Below are 16180 nucleotides of genomic sequence, written 5' to 3'. Positions count from 1 at the left end.
TTGCAAGAAGCAGAAGGAAGAAAATTATGAAAAGTCCTTCTTGGGAGGTTTCTTCTCTCTGGACTTTCCCTCAGCTCTACATCTGGCTGGCAAAACAGAAATCTCTGCTTTTATTATTTGCCACTGTTTCTATCTAGAGTTCCCAGAAAGGTCTCACATGAACTCTGTTCCTGGTGAGCAGAACCCTCTATTTTCTTCCCCTTCTCATCTAAGTTGCTCATCACTACTGTTCTGCCAGTGCCTGCTTTGACAAAGTGATGCTGTGTCGGGCACCAGTGGTCTCAGAGCTGCCAATGTGACTAATGCTGATGCAGCCCTGAGTTTTCTGGGTCCCAAAATGCCAACGACTTTCACCACTTTGCACTTAAAGTGTAGAAGGGCTCTCTACCTTAAGGTAGCTACTTCTAGTGTGTAGATCTTTCTCTTCTACTTAAAGAGAAATGTCCAAGAGAAAGTGGCCCCTGTGATTATCTCCATCCCTTCATCAAGGACTGTGCCCTTTCACTCAGGGGTCTTTGAAGGGTGGTGGGGGATGGCCAGGTGAAGTATTGTTAGCTCTTGGGTAGAGGACATATGAAAATTTAGAATTTAAGCTACTGCCACTTCATGCTGTGTGGACTGAAAAACAAAGGAAACCTGCCTGCAGAGAGAGTAGGAAAAAGTAGATCTGAGAAAAAGGAAGAGGGTCACACAGTGCTCATCTTCAAGGCTGACTCATTTCTTAACAGCCTTGACCAGGTAAAGGTCATTGTACTTACCAGATGCTCATATAGGATGCAAGGTTCTTCTGGGAAGAGCCTTTGGCTTCCAAGTCAGACTCCAGCATAATGGGAAAAATAAAAGAGAGAGAATGTTTCCTTTACCTCCAGATGTAGAAGGATGAGAGATGGAATGATTCTTGAGGAGTGTATGTTCGGCTTAGTGAGAACTGGAGTGACCGCAGGACTTCCTTACATTGAAATTTACAGTTTCTTTGTAGCCTCTGGGAACCCAATCTTCCTCAACATCAGTAATAGTTACTTATCCCCATGTGGGTTTTTCAGTATCAACCCTGGGGATAATGTACCTGACAGACAATTCTCCAGGAGATTCAAAGAACTATAAGTTGTGGAAGTTGTTAATAGGCTTTCAGGAAGGGTATTAGCACATCCTTCTCCCAACAAGCCCTGAGACAACAAATACAAAACATTACATTAATAGCAAATAATCTTTTTTGACATGAGTTGACTTATCTGCTAAATATAGGCTTTATCTTCCCTGCCTGCAGCACTCTGTCAGAAATACTGTTCTTGGACTTAAAGTTCATGATCTATCAATGTTGCCTCAGATAAAACAGGACCCATTTGTTGGTAAAGGAGGTAAGACAATGCACATGGTCAGGACTCACTTGTCTTATCAGATATCCATCCCTGTGAAGCACTCAGCTAATGTAACAGTGTAATGGTCTCTCTCTCTTTTAAATTTTGTTTATTTTTGGCTGTGTTGGGTCTTTGTTGCTACATGTGGGCTTTCTCTAGTTTCAGAGAGCAGGGACTGCTCTCTAGCTGTGGTATGCGGGCTGCTCACTGCAGTCTCTTCTCTTGTTGTAGGTCAGGCCTCTGGAGTGTGCAACTCAGCAGTTGTGGCCAAAGGCTTAGCTGCCCCACGGTTTGTGAGATCCTCCTAGACCAGGGACCAAACTGGTGTTCCCTGCATTGACAGGCAGATTCCCAACTACTGGACGACCAGGGAAGCCCCAGGAGGGGCCTCTTAAAGCCTCTGCTGATGTGTGAGCTTAGAGGTAACAGCCAGAAATTTTGGGATGCTGTCCTCCAGGATGCTGGATATTCAATGAAAAATAACCAATATATAGCTGTGTGTTCCCACTGCTGTAATATTCCTGTGTATTGCTCTGATGCTTCCTCATCCTGACCCCACCCTGGCCTCTCCTGATGCCCCTCCTCCCTCAAGGGAGATAAGGAGATAAGAGAACGGACACTCCCCCTCTGCACAGGAGTTAAGAAGAGGCTGAGTGATGAGTGTTGGGAGAACTTGTCCCCTTCCTCTTGAGAGAAACAGAAGCCACATACCTGGGCTCTCTTCCTTCCCAGGTTTCTCCCTTAATAAACATGTCAGGTACTGTTTTCAGGTATTTACATAAATTAATTTAAATCTCATACTAATCCACGAGATAGGGACAGCTCTCAAGCCCATTTTGCAGACACGAAAACTGAGGTCTGTGGGAGTTTGACTGACTCTCAATTGGCTGAGCCACGACTCTAAGGAAACTGACTGCTGAGCCCAAGTGTGTCCTAAGGTTTGTGTTGACTCCTGTACCCTGTCCACTTGCCTCACTAAGGGTCACCTCCTCTGGGCTCTGACAGCTTCCCTTGCCCTCTGGGCTCTGAGACTGGCGGGGAGTCTGTTGTGTTTCCCGCACTCACTACAGGTGGTCCCAGGGTCTGAAGTGACAGGAGAGTTGGGCCTATGTTGGCTGATGGAGTGTGTTCACTGGAGGTGGGGGAAGGGGGCTCACATCAGGGCTGTGGGCTGTCAGCGGCATTTGCATCCGGGTGTGAGCTGGGCTCTCCAGATGCTGAAGGGGGAAGACCAGCAGGGGCCGCGCAGGATATTTCACAGCCTGAAACACAGCCTCATGTGGACCTGAGGTCCCAGGGCTGTTCACTCTCCTTCCCATCTCACTGCCCTGACTGCTCTTCTTCCAACTGACTCCCTGGGAACATCTCTCCAAGGAGGGGTCTGGCCACACCCCTGCTCACCAGCACTTCCTCCCACCCTGCCTGCTGCTCCCTTCCGGGGCCTCCTGGACGGAGCGAGAGGAAAGCAACTAGGATCGCCAGAGAACTTGACATTATGCTGTAAAGAGAAAGCAGCGTGTCTGTCTTCAAGAAAGGCAAGGGCTGCCTGAAGGGAGAACACTAAGTGGCTTCCTCTGAGCTGTTACACTGGAGGCCTTAGTATTCTGCTGGATGTTGGTAGGGGGCTGACCTCAGTTTCGTGAAACAAAGATGTTTCCAACCCAGCTGCTTCCTTCATCAGAGATCGCAAGCAGGGAAGACAAGGAGAAAGTCAGCCAGCAAGATGGGGTTTTGCTCTTCTGTGATCTAATCTCAGGAGTGATGTCCCTGTTGCCATATTCTACTGGCCAGAAGCAGGTCACAGCTCCCACTCACACTCAGGGGAGGAGAGTCCACAAGGTGTGAACCCAGGAGGCAGGGACACTTGCATGCATCTCAGAGTGCGTCTGCACAGGGACGTTCCAGGTCAGAGAAGCAGGAGCACGAGGTAGTGAGCCCTACGCCCTGGACGTGGTCACACGTGGGCTGCACAGTCACTGAACAATCTGTGTCACTGTGGGTCCTCCTTGAGTAGGATAATCTGCAGAACTGATACAGTAAATCTGTGTCCAAACATTGAGAAACTTCCAGAGCACTTTCCAAAGTGGCAGCGCCATTTTATATTCCCACCAGCATGTTACATGCTTCCAATATCTCTACAGTTTCTAGGTGGCTCAGTGGTAAACAACCCGCCTGCCAAAGCAGGAGATGCAGGTTCAACATCTGGGTTGGGACAACACCGGAAGGAGGAAATGGCTACCCATTTCTGTATTCTTGCTGGGATAATCCCATGGACAGAGGAATCAGATGGGCTATAGTTTATGGTGGGGGCAAAGATTTGGACATGTTAATTGACTGAACATGCATGCAGGCAATATCTCTACATCCTCCCTGATGATATGAATCTTGGTTTCTGGATTTTCAAGTAGGGGATGCCTCTTAGCTCCCCACACAAATAAGTTCTGGCTTATATTTCCTGTTATAGCTCATAAACTTGAGAAAATCAGAGGTAAGGTTTTTCCAGATTTGGCTAACACCGTAAGGATAAAAACAAATTTTCCCTCTGGAGTACTGCCCACATTTATTTATATTTTGTCCTAAACGATTATTTCCTTCATATTGTAGTCATGGAAACTTTTCATACTTAATTACTTTTATTTTGTTTCCCTGGAAGAGGTAGCCTTAAAATCAAGCCCACCATGTTACTGGAAATGGAATCTCCATGACTTATCTTTTCATCCCTGATATTTTTCTGGTGTCACGGTAAATTCCTAAATACAACTCCACCTGAACTAGTGATACTTTTACCTCTTCTGTGAGCCATTGTTGGTTTCTGAGATGTTTGCTATCAGGTCACAATAAGAAACATACAGACACTGAAACTGAGCATAAGCAAGTAGACTACTTTATTTCAATCCACACTGGTAATTGCCAGCATCAGAATCCGACATAGTTTTTTTTTTTTTTTTTAAATCACGATTGAGTCTTTATCTCAGCAAGCACAGTTAGTAGCTGCTGAGAATGAAAAGTTCTAGATGAAGTTATCTCAACCATTCCAGAAAACACCCAGACTCCAACTGTACAAGAGGAGTGTGAAGAGAAAGAGGTTGTTGAAACAGATGTGGCAGATGTGGAAGTGAAGGGCACAGAACTGGTCATGTCACAAGCAAATGTGTCGAGAGCAAATGTCCCAGCACTGAAGAACAATAGTCATGATATTATATATGCTAATATGGAATTAACAACGTAACCATCTGGAAAGAGGACCTTCTTTGGTATTTCAAAAGAGTAACTGTAGCTGGGCTTGAAATTTGTGCTGTTTCTATCAAAAATTTTGGCTTCTTGTTGGATGAAAAAAAAGAAAAAATGTCATTGGATCTGCTAAGATAGTTGAATTGTTAGCTCTCCATGGACCAAGTCCCCATTGTTTAGGTAGATATATTTTCAGGCACCTGCCCTGGCACCAGAAAAATAGCAGGAGTGAAAAAATATGTCATGGAGAGTCCATTTCCAGTAACATGGTGGGCTTGGTTTTAAGGCTTCCTCTTCCAGGAAAACAAATAAAACTAATAAAGTACAAAACGTTTCCATAACTACAAGACGAAGGAAATAATTGTTTCGGCCAAAATATAAATGTGGTAGTTTGGTGAAATTAGTAGTTTGGTGTGTGAACTAGTAATTTTTTAAGACTTTGATGGGGGTCACAAACAGATAAACTGATAAATATTATGGATAATGTCTCCAGTAAAATGTTCATATAAAAGGGAATATAAAGCAATAAAAAATATCCTCTTTGCTCAGCAGTAAAGAAACTGTTTGTAGTGCATGAGCTGCAAGAGATGAGAGTATGGTCCCTGGGTTGGGAAGATCCCCTGGAGGAGGACATGGCAACCCACTCCAGTATTCTTGCCTGCAGAATCCCATCGACAGAGGAGCCTGGTAGGGAACAGTCCATAGCATTGCAGGAGACATTCATAACTGAAGTGACTTAGCACACATGCATGTATATATATATATCGAATCTATGCAGACTTATAGATATTGGCTTTTTAATCCTAGAAAGAGACAAAGGCAAGGAAAGGACATTTTGAGTAATCATTTCATCACTCAAAAATGGACTCCACTTATCTAGAATATAAACTAAAGTAGACAGAAGCTAGATCGCATCACAGAACATTAGAGAAGTGAAAGATGTCATATGTTAGTTACTCATTCATCCAGCCAAACCCAAGTGCCTAGAATGTACTAGATTAAGTTCTGGTCTAGATCATTGGTCCAAATACATTTTCCCCATCGCTTACCCTCACCTCTGGGACTTCCTTGGTGGCTCAGTGGTAAATAATCTGTCTGTCAAGCAGGACCTGGGTCCAATCCCTGAGTCAGGAAGATCCCCTAGAGGAGGAAATGGTGTCCCCACTCCAGTATTCTTGCTTGGAAAATCCCATGGACATAAGTGCTGTGCAGGCTATAGTCCATGGGGTCCCAAAGCGTCAGACATGACTTAGAGACTAAACAATGACAATCCTCACCTCTACCTCCAAATCTATACCTGCTTCCCAACTGAAGGGAATTTCACACTTAAACATTTTGGTCAGAGTCTGAGATCACCTCCTACCATGAAGGAGAAAAGCTTGTTTCCTAAACATTTCTGCAGGTGGACATGGCACTAGTTTCCTCCAGTCACATGGACTGCAAATAAGGACACAGTGAGACAGAGAGAACTAAGATCATGGCATCCGGTCCCATCACTTCATGGCAAATAGATGGGGAAACAGTGGAAACAGTGGTTGACTTTATTTTGAGGGGCTCCAAAATCACTGCAGATGGTGACTGCAGCCATGAAATTAAAAGACACTTGGTCCTTGGAAGAAAAGTTATGACCAACCTCTACAGCTTATTAAAAAACAGAGACATTACTTTGCCAACAAAGGTCCATCTAGTCAAAGCTATGGTTTTTCCAGTAGTCATGTATGGCTGTGAGAGTTGGACTATAAAGAAAGCTGAGTGCAGAAGAATTGATGCTTTTGAACTGTGGTGTTGGAGAAGACTCTTGAGAGTCCCTTGGACTGCAAGGAGATTGAACCAGTCCATCCTAAAGGAAATCAGCCCTGAGTATTCATTGGAAAGACTGATGCTGAAACTCCAATGCTTTGGCCACGTGATGCAAATAACTGACTCATTTGAAGTGATGCAAATAACTGACTCATTTGAAAAGACCCTAACGCTGGGAAAGATTGAAGGCAGGAGGGGAAGGGGATGACAGAGGATGAGATGGTTGGAAAGCATCTCTGACTCGATGGCCATTAATTTGAGTAATCTCCGGGAGTTGATGATGAACAGGGAAGCCTGGCGTGCTGCAGTCCACTGGGTCACAAAGAGTCAGACACGACTGAGCGATAAACTGAAGTGAACTGAGACAGAGAGGCTGACACCATGCTGAATGTTTTGACCTGCACAGAGTAAATGGCAGTAGTGTCATTGAGTTGCCAGGGGCAGCAGAGACAGCAGGGTTAGCACCAGAGACCATCCTCCAGCTCAGGGAGTGTCTGTTTTGTGAACAGAGACTTCTGCTCCCCGTGCAGGGGCAGTGGTTCCCATGTGGTTCCCCACCTGGGAGAGACTGTGGATGCTGAGCTGGCTGTGAATCCTCAGGTTGTTCTGTGACTTTTCCTGAAATAAAATAATACCACAGATCTCATTCTCTTTCTCTCCTTTGCACCAAATTGAAATCCTTTTTCTTCCCATGAAGAACTTCATAAGGCTATCATGTAGGGAAACTTTCAGAGATTTTTTTCCTGTGCTTTATTGAGATATGATTGATATAAAATATTGAGTAAGTGTACAACCTGTGATTTGATACTTTTCTCTATTGCAAAATGATCAGCACCACAACGATCAGCACCACAATTTTAGCTTACACTTGTATGATGTCACATAATTACCATTTCCTTTTTGTGCTGAGAACATTTAGATCTGCTCTCTTAGCAACTCAGAGACTTTATGATGTCAGACTACTTTCTAAAATGTCCAGCTGCCTATCCTTCTTGGAAGAGAAAACATGTATCTCCCAGAAAATGTCTTGACTTTTTCTTCCCATTTAAGTGTGGATTTAAGCCCTTCCCCATCCTGATCACTCTCTGATCACAAGCCCCAGTGGATCCAAAGCTGGCTGAGCATCAGGACTGCTTGTCAGGCTTCTTACAAAATCAGGTCTCCTCCTAGACCAAACATCTAAGAGTGTTGGGCATGGAGTCCAGGAATCCCTTATGAACAAGTCCTACAGGGGAGGTTGATGCACAGCCATGTGGGAATCCTGGTCTATAGTCTCACTACTAAATCTGTGATCTGAAAGCCAGCAGCATCAGCATCAAAGTTGCTATGAATGTAGATTCTCAGGCTCTACTCCCGACTGTCTAGATGCTGTCTAGACCAGCATCTCCAGCCTGGTAACTGCACTATTTCCTACAGTTTCCTTTAGTACATCAGTCACCCTTCACCTCCTAATTATGTACAGCAACCAGACTGATGCTTCTAAAGGGGAGTCACAATGGATTGTCTTCTGTTTACACCATCTTACAAATCCACATCTTACTCAGACAACATTAACACCCTTCTAATATCATCTAGGTCTGTATGATCTGGCAAAACATGGGATCTAATCTCAGTTCCTCATTAGGCCAGCCACACCTGCCTTCTGGCTCTTCCTTGAATGCAGACACTTTCCTGCCCTTGTGCATTTGCACAGGAGACTCCCCTGCCCAGAGAGAACTTCCTCCAGACATCCGTGTGGACATGATGTGGTCAGAACCCACAGGAGAGAAACTAGAGAAGGAATTTTGAGGAAGGTGAGCCCACCATGGCCTCTTGCCTGCACCCTGGCAAGGGTCTCAGGAATCACATCCCCTCTGTACCTAGTTGCAGCCAGAGTGTAGCTCCCTCCTTTTTCACCTGCAAGAAGCAAACATCAAGTGAGAAAGACTGAATCATGAGATCCTAGAGGAACTCCCTAGTCCTGGACCCCACAGAACTTTTGGGAACTGTGACCAAAATCCAGGACAAAATCAGGAGAATGAAGAAAGGTGCTGTTGAGGGGACTGGACCAACTGCCCTTCTGGAGGTCTGTCCTCAGCAGGGACCCTCCCCTCTGATTGTCACATGCTGAGAGACAGGCCCCCAACTGAAATTACAAAGTGAATAATCTGTCTTTCATTTCACATGTACTTTACAAAAGGGTCAGTGTTAGCAACAGCTCAGACTCCACATGTGTATGTGGAGGGTACTTTCCAATAATTAGGCAGGTAAGCATTTACCTGGGTTTGAAACTCCCAGTGAGACAAGAAAACTCAGATGCCCCCATCCCTTCCCTACCTGAGCGCTTCTTCCTCCAGATCTCAGCTCCAGTGACCACGAGTAGAACCAGGCTAACATTGATTCTATGTTGGGGACGGTGAGCTGAGGAGGTTCTGTGGAGGAAAGAGAAGGGCCCCAGACCTCAGGTTTGAGTCCTGACCTTGCTGAAGGGGTCCAGAAAGGCTCCAGCTTTATCTGAGAAGAAGCTCCACCCCAGCCTCCTCCTTACCCCATCTCAGCGTGAGGGTCTCTTGAAGCCCCTTGTGCTGCTCCTCTCCAGAAGGGACCACTAGGGCTGCCCACAACTTGAAGCTTCCATTCCCTGAAGGTCTTGTCTCCACAAGCTCCATGTAGTGGGTCTGGTCCTCCGTGTCACACTGCCAGGTCAGTGAGATCTCTTCAGGGTAGATGCTCAGGGCCCAGCACCTCAGGGGGACCTCACGGTCAGAGATGGGGTGCTGGGTCACATGTTTCTTTGGAGGGTCTGTGGAGGATGAATCAGAAAATTCCCATTTAGTGTTACTTCCATGGGTCCCTGAAGCAGCATCCTGTGACCATCCTGAGAATAAACAGGACAATGGGTTTGAAAAAAGCAGCACAAACACTAGACACCAGCCTGGACTCGGAGGTCTGGGCATGCTCCTGAGTCATTGGAAAGTTCTGGAGTCAGGGTGAGAGCCAAGGTAGGAGGCACTATGTAAGGGAGTGAATACAAAGTAATGGTCCTGACTTGGGTGGAGGCCGAATGACTCAGAAAAGCTGGGTCAGGCCTCCAAACATGTTCTCAGGGTGAGACCTGGCCCTGAGAGACAGTCATGGTTCACAAGATGGCACCCAGGGTGAAGGGGCACCGCTGACCAGTTATCTCAGGGATGGGTTCCTGCTTCTTCCCCCAGAGACTGGATTCCTTAATTGTCCTTCAGAGAAGTGGGACCACTGGTGAGTAACTCTCTTGTACAGAATATGAAAACCTGGGTGGATTCCTCCCTTTGCTGACAGGAATCGGGGCGCTGTTTCCACATTGACCCTACTTTCTTCTCCTCGTGGGAAGCCAGGATCAGCCCTAGCGGGGATCAGGGAGGCCCCGCGCCCCTCATACCTGAGCTCAGCAGCGTGTCCTTCCTGTTCTCCAGGTGTCTGTGGAGCCACCCTCTGCAGTCCCCATCCAGGTAGTTCCTACTGTTCCCCACAGCACCGCCGTGCTCAAGCTTGAGCTTGGAGGTCTGAGCCGCCGTGTCCACTGTGGTCCAGAAGCACAAGTCCTCATTCAGGACAAGGTAATTGTTGCCGTCGTAGGCGATCTGACCGAACCCGAGGCAATAACTTTTCAAACATGCAATTATACCTCTTCCAGGAGATGACTGGGAGATGGGTGTTTCTCTCTGTTCCCTCCACACTGAGCCCTGGGAGGGCAGGTGCAGGTACCCAGTTACAGGCTGTTTCTTTTTTTGCTACTGTCCTGTTGGACCCAGGAGCGCAGGCCACTGAACCAGGTGATCAAGGAGTGTGCCCTCTGGCAGCAACCACAACACCTGGGCTGCCATATGTGCACAGACTCTTTTAACAGAGACACTGGTGACCTGGGGTGGGACAGAGGGAGGGCATGATGATGGCACCTGTTGGCTTCTCAGGTTTTGGTGAGGATTGCAGTTGGCCCCTAGATATGTGTTAGAAGTCTTAGCTTTGAAGATAAGGAAATAGGCTTCTTTCAGGGAGAAGCTGGAGGTTTCAGTCTGTGTCTGTGTGCTGTGCCCTGGAGAGATAGCCTCAGTGAGTCTGGGTGAGCCTGTTTCTTATTTCCTTATAGTCTCATGGATTTCATGGACACAAACTGCATTGACTTTCAGAGGTATGTTTTGGAGGCCCATGTCTTAGGTGTAAGTCTTCAAAGTGAGGGTCCCAGATGTGGGAGACTTCGTTTCTCAGGGAGAAACTGGCAGTGGTGATTCCTTCCTGATTGTATATGTGGATCCAAGGGTGGGGTTTAGGTAGAGATTTTGTGTCTGCATCTTTTAATGATTTACTTTTTTATCTCCTAATTATTTTAGTGTGGGGTTTTTCTGTGTGTAGGTTTCACCCAGCTTTTCTACATTTCTTGTAGAAGCAGTTTTCTGTGTATAATTGCAGATTCAGTGTGCCCATAGAAGGAAGGGAGATCTGGAATCTGTATGTCATGAGTGAACATGAACCTTCTAGCCATTTGAGCAGCTTCTTCTCTCCTCTCTCTTGTTACCATTTTTGTTTTGCTTTGTGTTTCTCTGTCCCTCTTTTTCTCGTTCTCTAGTTCTTTTTCTATTCAAGTCCTTTAAAAAAACTTTTTATTTTGAAATAGTTGCAGATTAACAGAAAGGTTTAAAGATAGTGTAGAGAGGTCTTGGTTACCTTTGACCTTTTCCCCAATGGTTATACATTATATAACTATAATACAATTTAAAAGCTAGGAAACCTACATTGGTACAACATATGTATAGAGTTCCATGTAATTTTTTTCACATGTAGATTCCTGTAGCTGCAATCATGATCAAAATATGGAATGACCCCATGACTACTCACATCTTTGTGACACCCCTTTATAGTTACACTCCCTCCCTCTCCTCCCCCGCACTCTCCATAACCATCCCTCACTCCTGGGCACCACTAACTTCATCCTCATCTCTATTGTTTTGTCATTTTGTGGATGGGATAAAGCTGGGATCATATAATATTTAACCTATTAAGATAGACTTATTTTCATTCAACTTAATACCTTTGAGATTCATTGAAGATGTTGTCTGTATTAACAGCTTATTCCTTTTTTATTGCCAAGTAGTATTTCATAGTTTGGATGTACCAGTATTTGTTTAGAATATTTTAGTTATTTTCAGCTTTTTTCTGTTACAGATAAAACTGCTATGAATAATTGTGCACAGGTTTTTGTATGGAATAAATTTTTTTTCTCTGTCATAAATGCCCAAAAGCAGGCTCTATGGCAAGTGTATATTTGGTTTTTTAAAGAAACATCCTAGCTCTTTTATAAAGTAGATGTATCATTTTATATTCTCATTAGAAATGTATGAATGATTCAGTTTTTCCACAATGAAGCCAACATTTGATATTTTTCCCATATTTTTCATCTTGGTTGTTCTAGTAAGTAGGTACTCTTAATGATCTTAATATGTGTTTTCCTGATGGTTAGTGATGCTAAACATCTTTTCATGTGCTTATTTACCGTTTGTGTATTTGCATTGCTGAGTTATCTGCTCAAGTGTTTTTTAATTGAGTTGTTTTCTTATTGCAGAATTTTGAGAGTTGTTTGTATATTCTACATGAGTGTTTTGTATGATAAGTAGCTTGAAAATGTTTTCTTCCAGTTTGTAGCTTATTTTCCTCTTAACAGAGTCTTTAACAGACCAATGCTTTTTATTTGGATGAGTACTCAATTGTAGATTAAAAAAAATAGATTATGCTTTCAGTGTACTATATTCCAATATAAAATAAGAATTTTAAAAAATAGCATAGGAAAAATGCATGTAATTGCAAATAAGCATTTTTCAGTTCAGTTCAGTTACTCAGCGGACTCTTTGTGACCCCATGGATTGCAGCACGCCAGGCTTTCCTGTCCATCACCAATTCCCAAAGCCTACTCAATCTCGTGTCCATCTCGTTGGTGATGCCATCCAAACATCTCATCCTCTGTGGTCCCCTTCTCCTCCCACCTTCAATCTTTCCCAGCATCAGGGTCTTTTCAAATGAGTGAGTTCTTCACATCAGGTGGCCAAAGTATTGTAGCTTCAGCTTCAACATCAGTCCTTCCAATGAATATTCAGGGCTGATTTTAGGATGGACTGGTTGGATCTCCTTGCAGTCAAAGGGACTCTCAAGAGTCTTCTCCAATACCACAGTTCAAAAGCATCAATTCTTCAGCCCTCAACATTCTTTATAGTCCAACTCTCACATCCATACCTGACTACTGGAAAAATCATAGCTTTGACTAGATGGACCTTTGTTGGTAATGTCATGTCTCTGCTTTTCAATATGCTATCCAGGTTGGTCATAGCTTTTCTTTCTTTCTTTTTTAAAAAATATTTTTAAAATTTTGCTTTATTTTACTTTACAGTACTGTATTGGTTTTGCCATACATCAGCATGAATCTGCCGCGGGTGTACACGTGTCCCCAATCCTGAACCCCCCTCTCACTTCCCTCCCCATACCATCTCTCTGGGTCATCCCAGTGCACAAGCCCCAAGCATCCTGTATCCTGGCTCAAACCTAGACAGGCGATCTTCCAAGGACCAAGTGTCTTCTATTCCATGGCTGAAATCACCATCTACAGTGATTTTGGAGCCCCCCAAAATAAAGTCTCTGACTTTTTAAATTGTTTCCCCACCTATTCGCCATGAAGTGATGGAACCAGATGCCATGATCTTAGTTTTCTGAATGTTGACCTTTAAGCCAACTTTTCCACTCTTCTCTTTCACTTTCATCAAGAAGCTCCTTAGTTCCTCTTCACTTTCTGCCATAAGGGTGGTATCGTCTGCATATCTGAGGTTATTGATATTTCTCCCAGCAGTCTTGATTCCAGCTTGTACTTCATCCAGCCCAGCTTTTCTCATGATGTATTCTGCGTATAAGTTAAATAAGCACAGTGACAATATACAGCTTTGACATAGTCCTTTTCCAATTTGGAATCAGTCTATTGTTCCATGTCCAGTTCTAACTGTTGCTTCTTGACATGCATACAGATTTTCAGGAGGCCAGTCAGGTGGTCTGGTATTCCCATCTCTTTCAGAATTTTCCACAGCTTGTTGTGATCCACACAGTCAAAGGCTTTGGCATAGCCAAAAAAGCAAAAGTAGATATTTTTCTGGAACTTTCTTGCCTTTTCCATGATCCAGCAGATGTTGGCACTGTTGATCTCTGGTTCCTCTGCCTTTTCTAAAACCAGCTTGAATATCTGGAAGTTCACAGTTCACTTATTGGTAAAGTCTGGCTTGAAGAATTTTGAGTATTACTTTGCTAGCATGTGAGGTGAGTGAAATTGTGCAGTAGTTTGAACATTCTTTGGCATTGCCTTTCTTAAGGATTGGAATGAAAACTGACCTTTTCCAGTCCTGTGGCCACTACCTGAGTTTTCCATATTTGCTGGAATATTGAGTGCAGCACTTTCACAGCATCCTCTTTTAGGGTTTGAAATAGTTCATCTGGAATTCTATCACCTCCGCTAGCTTTGTTCGTAGTGATGCTTCCTAAGGCCCACTTGACTTCACATTCCAGGATGTCTGGCTCTTGGTGAGTGATCACACCATCGTGATTATCTGGTTCATAAAGATCTTTTTTGCGCATTTCTTCTGTGTATTCTTGCCACCTCCTCTTAATATCTTCTGATTCTGTTAGGTCCATACCGTTTCTGTCTTTTATTGCGCTCAGTTTTGCATGAAATGTTCCCTTAGTATCTCTAATTTTCTTGAAGAAGTCTCTAGTCTTTCCCATTCTATTATCTTCCTCTATTTCTTTGCACTGATCACTGAGGAAGGCTTTCTTATCTCTCCTTGTTATTCTTTGGAACTCTGATTCAAATGGGTGTATCTTTCCTTTTCTCCTTTGCCTTTAGCTTCTCTTCTTTTCACAGCTATTTGTAAGGTTTGTCAGACAACCAATTTACCTTTTTGCATATCTTTTTCTTGGGGTGGTCTTGATCTTGTACAATGTCACAAACGTCCATCCATAATTCTTCAGGCACTCTGTCTATATCAGATCTAATCCATTGAATCTATTTGTCATGTCCACTGTATAATCATAAGGGATTTAATTTAGGTCATACCTAAATGGTCTGGAAAAGGTCAGTTTTCATTCCAGTCCTTAAGAAAGGCAATGCCAAAGAATGTTCAAACTACTGCACAATTTCACTCACCTCACATGCTAGCAAAGTAATGCTCAAAATTCTTCAAGCCAGACTTTACCAATAAGTGAACTGTGAACTTCCAGATATTCAAGCTGGTTTTAGAAAAGGCAGAGGAACCAGAGATCAACAGTGCCAACATCTGCTGGATCATGGAAAAGGCAAGAAAGTTCCAGAAAAATATCTACTTTTGCTTTTTTGGCTATGCCAAAGCCTTTGACTGTGTGGATCACAACAAGCTGTGGAAAATTCTGAAAGAGATGGGAATACCAGACCACCTGACTGGCCTCCTGAAAATCTGTATGCATGTCAAGAAGCAACAGTTAGAACTGGACATGGAACAATAGACTGATTCCAAATTGGAAAAGGACTATGTCAAAGCTGTATATTGTCACTGTGCTTATTTAACTTATACGCAGAATACATCATGAGAAAAGCTGGGCTGGATGAAGTACAAGCTGGAATCAAGACTGCTGGGAGAAATATCAATAACCTCAGATATGCAGACGATACCACCCTTATGGCAGAAAGTGAAGAGGAACTAAGGAGCTTCTTGATGAAAGTGAAAGAGAAGAGTGGAAAAGTTGGCTTAAAGGTCAACATTCAGAAAACTAAGATCATGGCATCTGGTTCCATCACTTCATGGCAAATAGATGGGGAAACAGTGGCAGACTTTATTTTTGGGGGGCTCCAAAATCACTGCAGATGGTGAATGCAGCCATGAAAGTAAAAGACACTTACTTCTTGGAAGAAAAGGTATGACCAACCTAGACAGCATATTAAAAAGCAGAAACATTACTTTGCCAACAGAAGTCCATCTAGTCAAGGCTATGGTTTTTCCAGTAGTCATGTATGGCTGTGAGAGGTGGACTGTAAAGAAAGCTGAGTGCTGAAGAATTGATCCTTTTGAACTGTGATGTTGGAGAAGACTCTTGAGAGTCCCTTGGACTGCAAGGAGATCCAAACAGTCCATCCTAAAGAAAATCAGTCCCAAGTGTTCACTTGAAGGACTGATATTGAAGCTGAAACTCCAAAACTTTGGCCACCTGATACGAAGAACCCACATTTGAAAAAACCCTGATGCTGGGAAAGACTGAAGGCAGAGGAGAAGGGGACTACAGGGGATGAGATGGTTGGATGGCATCACCGACTCAATGGACATGAGTTTGAGTGAACTCCTGGAGTTGGTGATGGACAGGGAGGCCCAGCACGCTGCTGTCCATGGAACAGCAAAGAGTCAGACATGTCTGAGCGACTGAACTAAACTTACCTAAATGGTCTGGTGGTTTTCCCTTTCTTCAATTTAAGTCTGAATTTGGCAATAAGGAGTTCATGATCTGAGCCATAGTCAGCTCCTGGTCTTGGTTTTGCTAACTGTATAGAGATTCTCCATCTTTGGCTGCAAAGAGTATAGTCAATCGGATTTCAGTATTGACCATCTGGTGATGTCCGTGTGTGGAGTCTTCTCTTGTGTTGTTGGAAGAGTGTGTTTGCTATGACCAGTGCGTTCTCTTGGTGAAACTCTGTTAGCCTTTGACCTGCTTCATGTTGCACTCCAAGGCCTAATTTGCCTGCTTCTCTTGACTTCCTCCTTTTGCATTCCAGTCCCCTATAA

At 43.9% G+C, this 16180-nt stretch overlaps 1 pseudogene; it reads right to left on the bottom strand.

Moving 5' to 3' along the window:
* On the bottom strand, window positions 2465–10555 carry LOC102176086 (annotated as a pseudogene).

The sequence above is a fragment of the Capra hircus genome, chromosome 23 (assembly GCF_001704415.2).
Source record: "Capra hircus breed San Clemente chromosome 23, ASM170441v1, whole genome shotgun sequence".
Classification (NCBI taxonomy): Eukaryota; Metazoa; Chordata; class Mammalia; order Artiodactyla; family Bovidae; genus Capra; species Capra hircus.
Note: the sequence above shows the minus strand (reverse complement) of the source record. Positions and strands in the feature narration are given on the sequence as shown.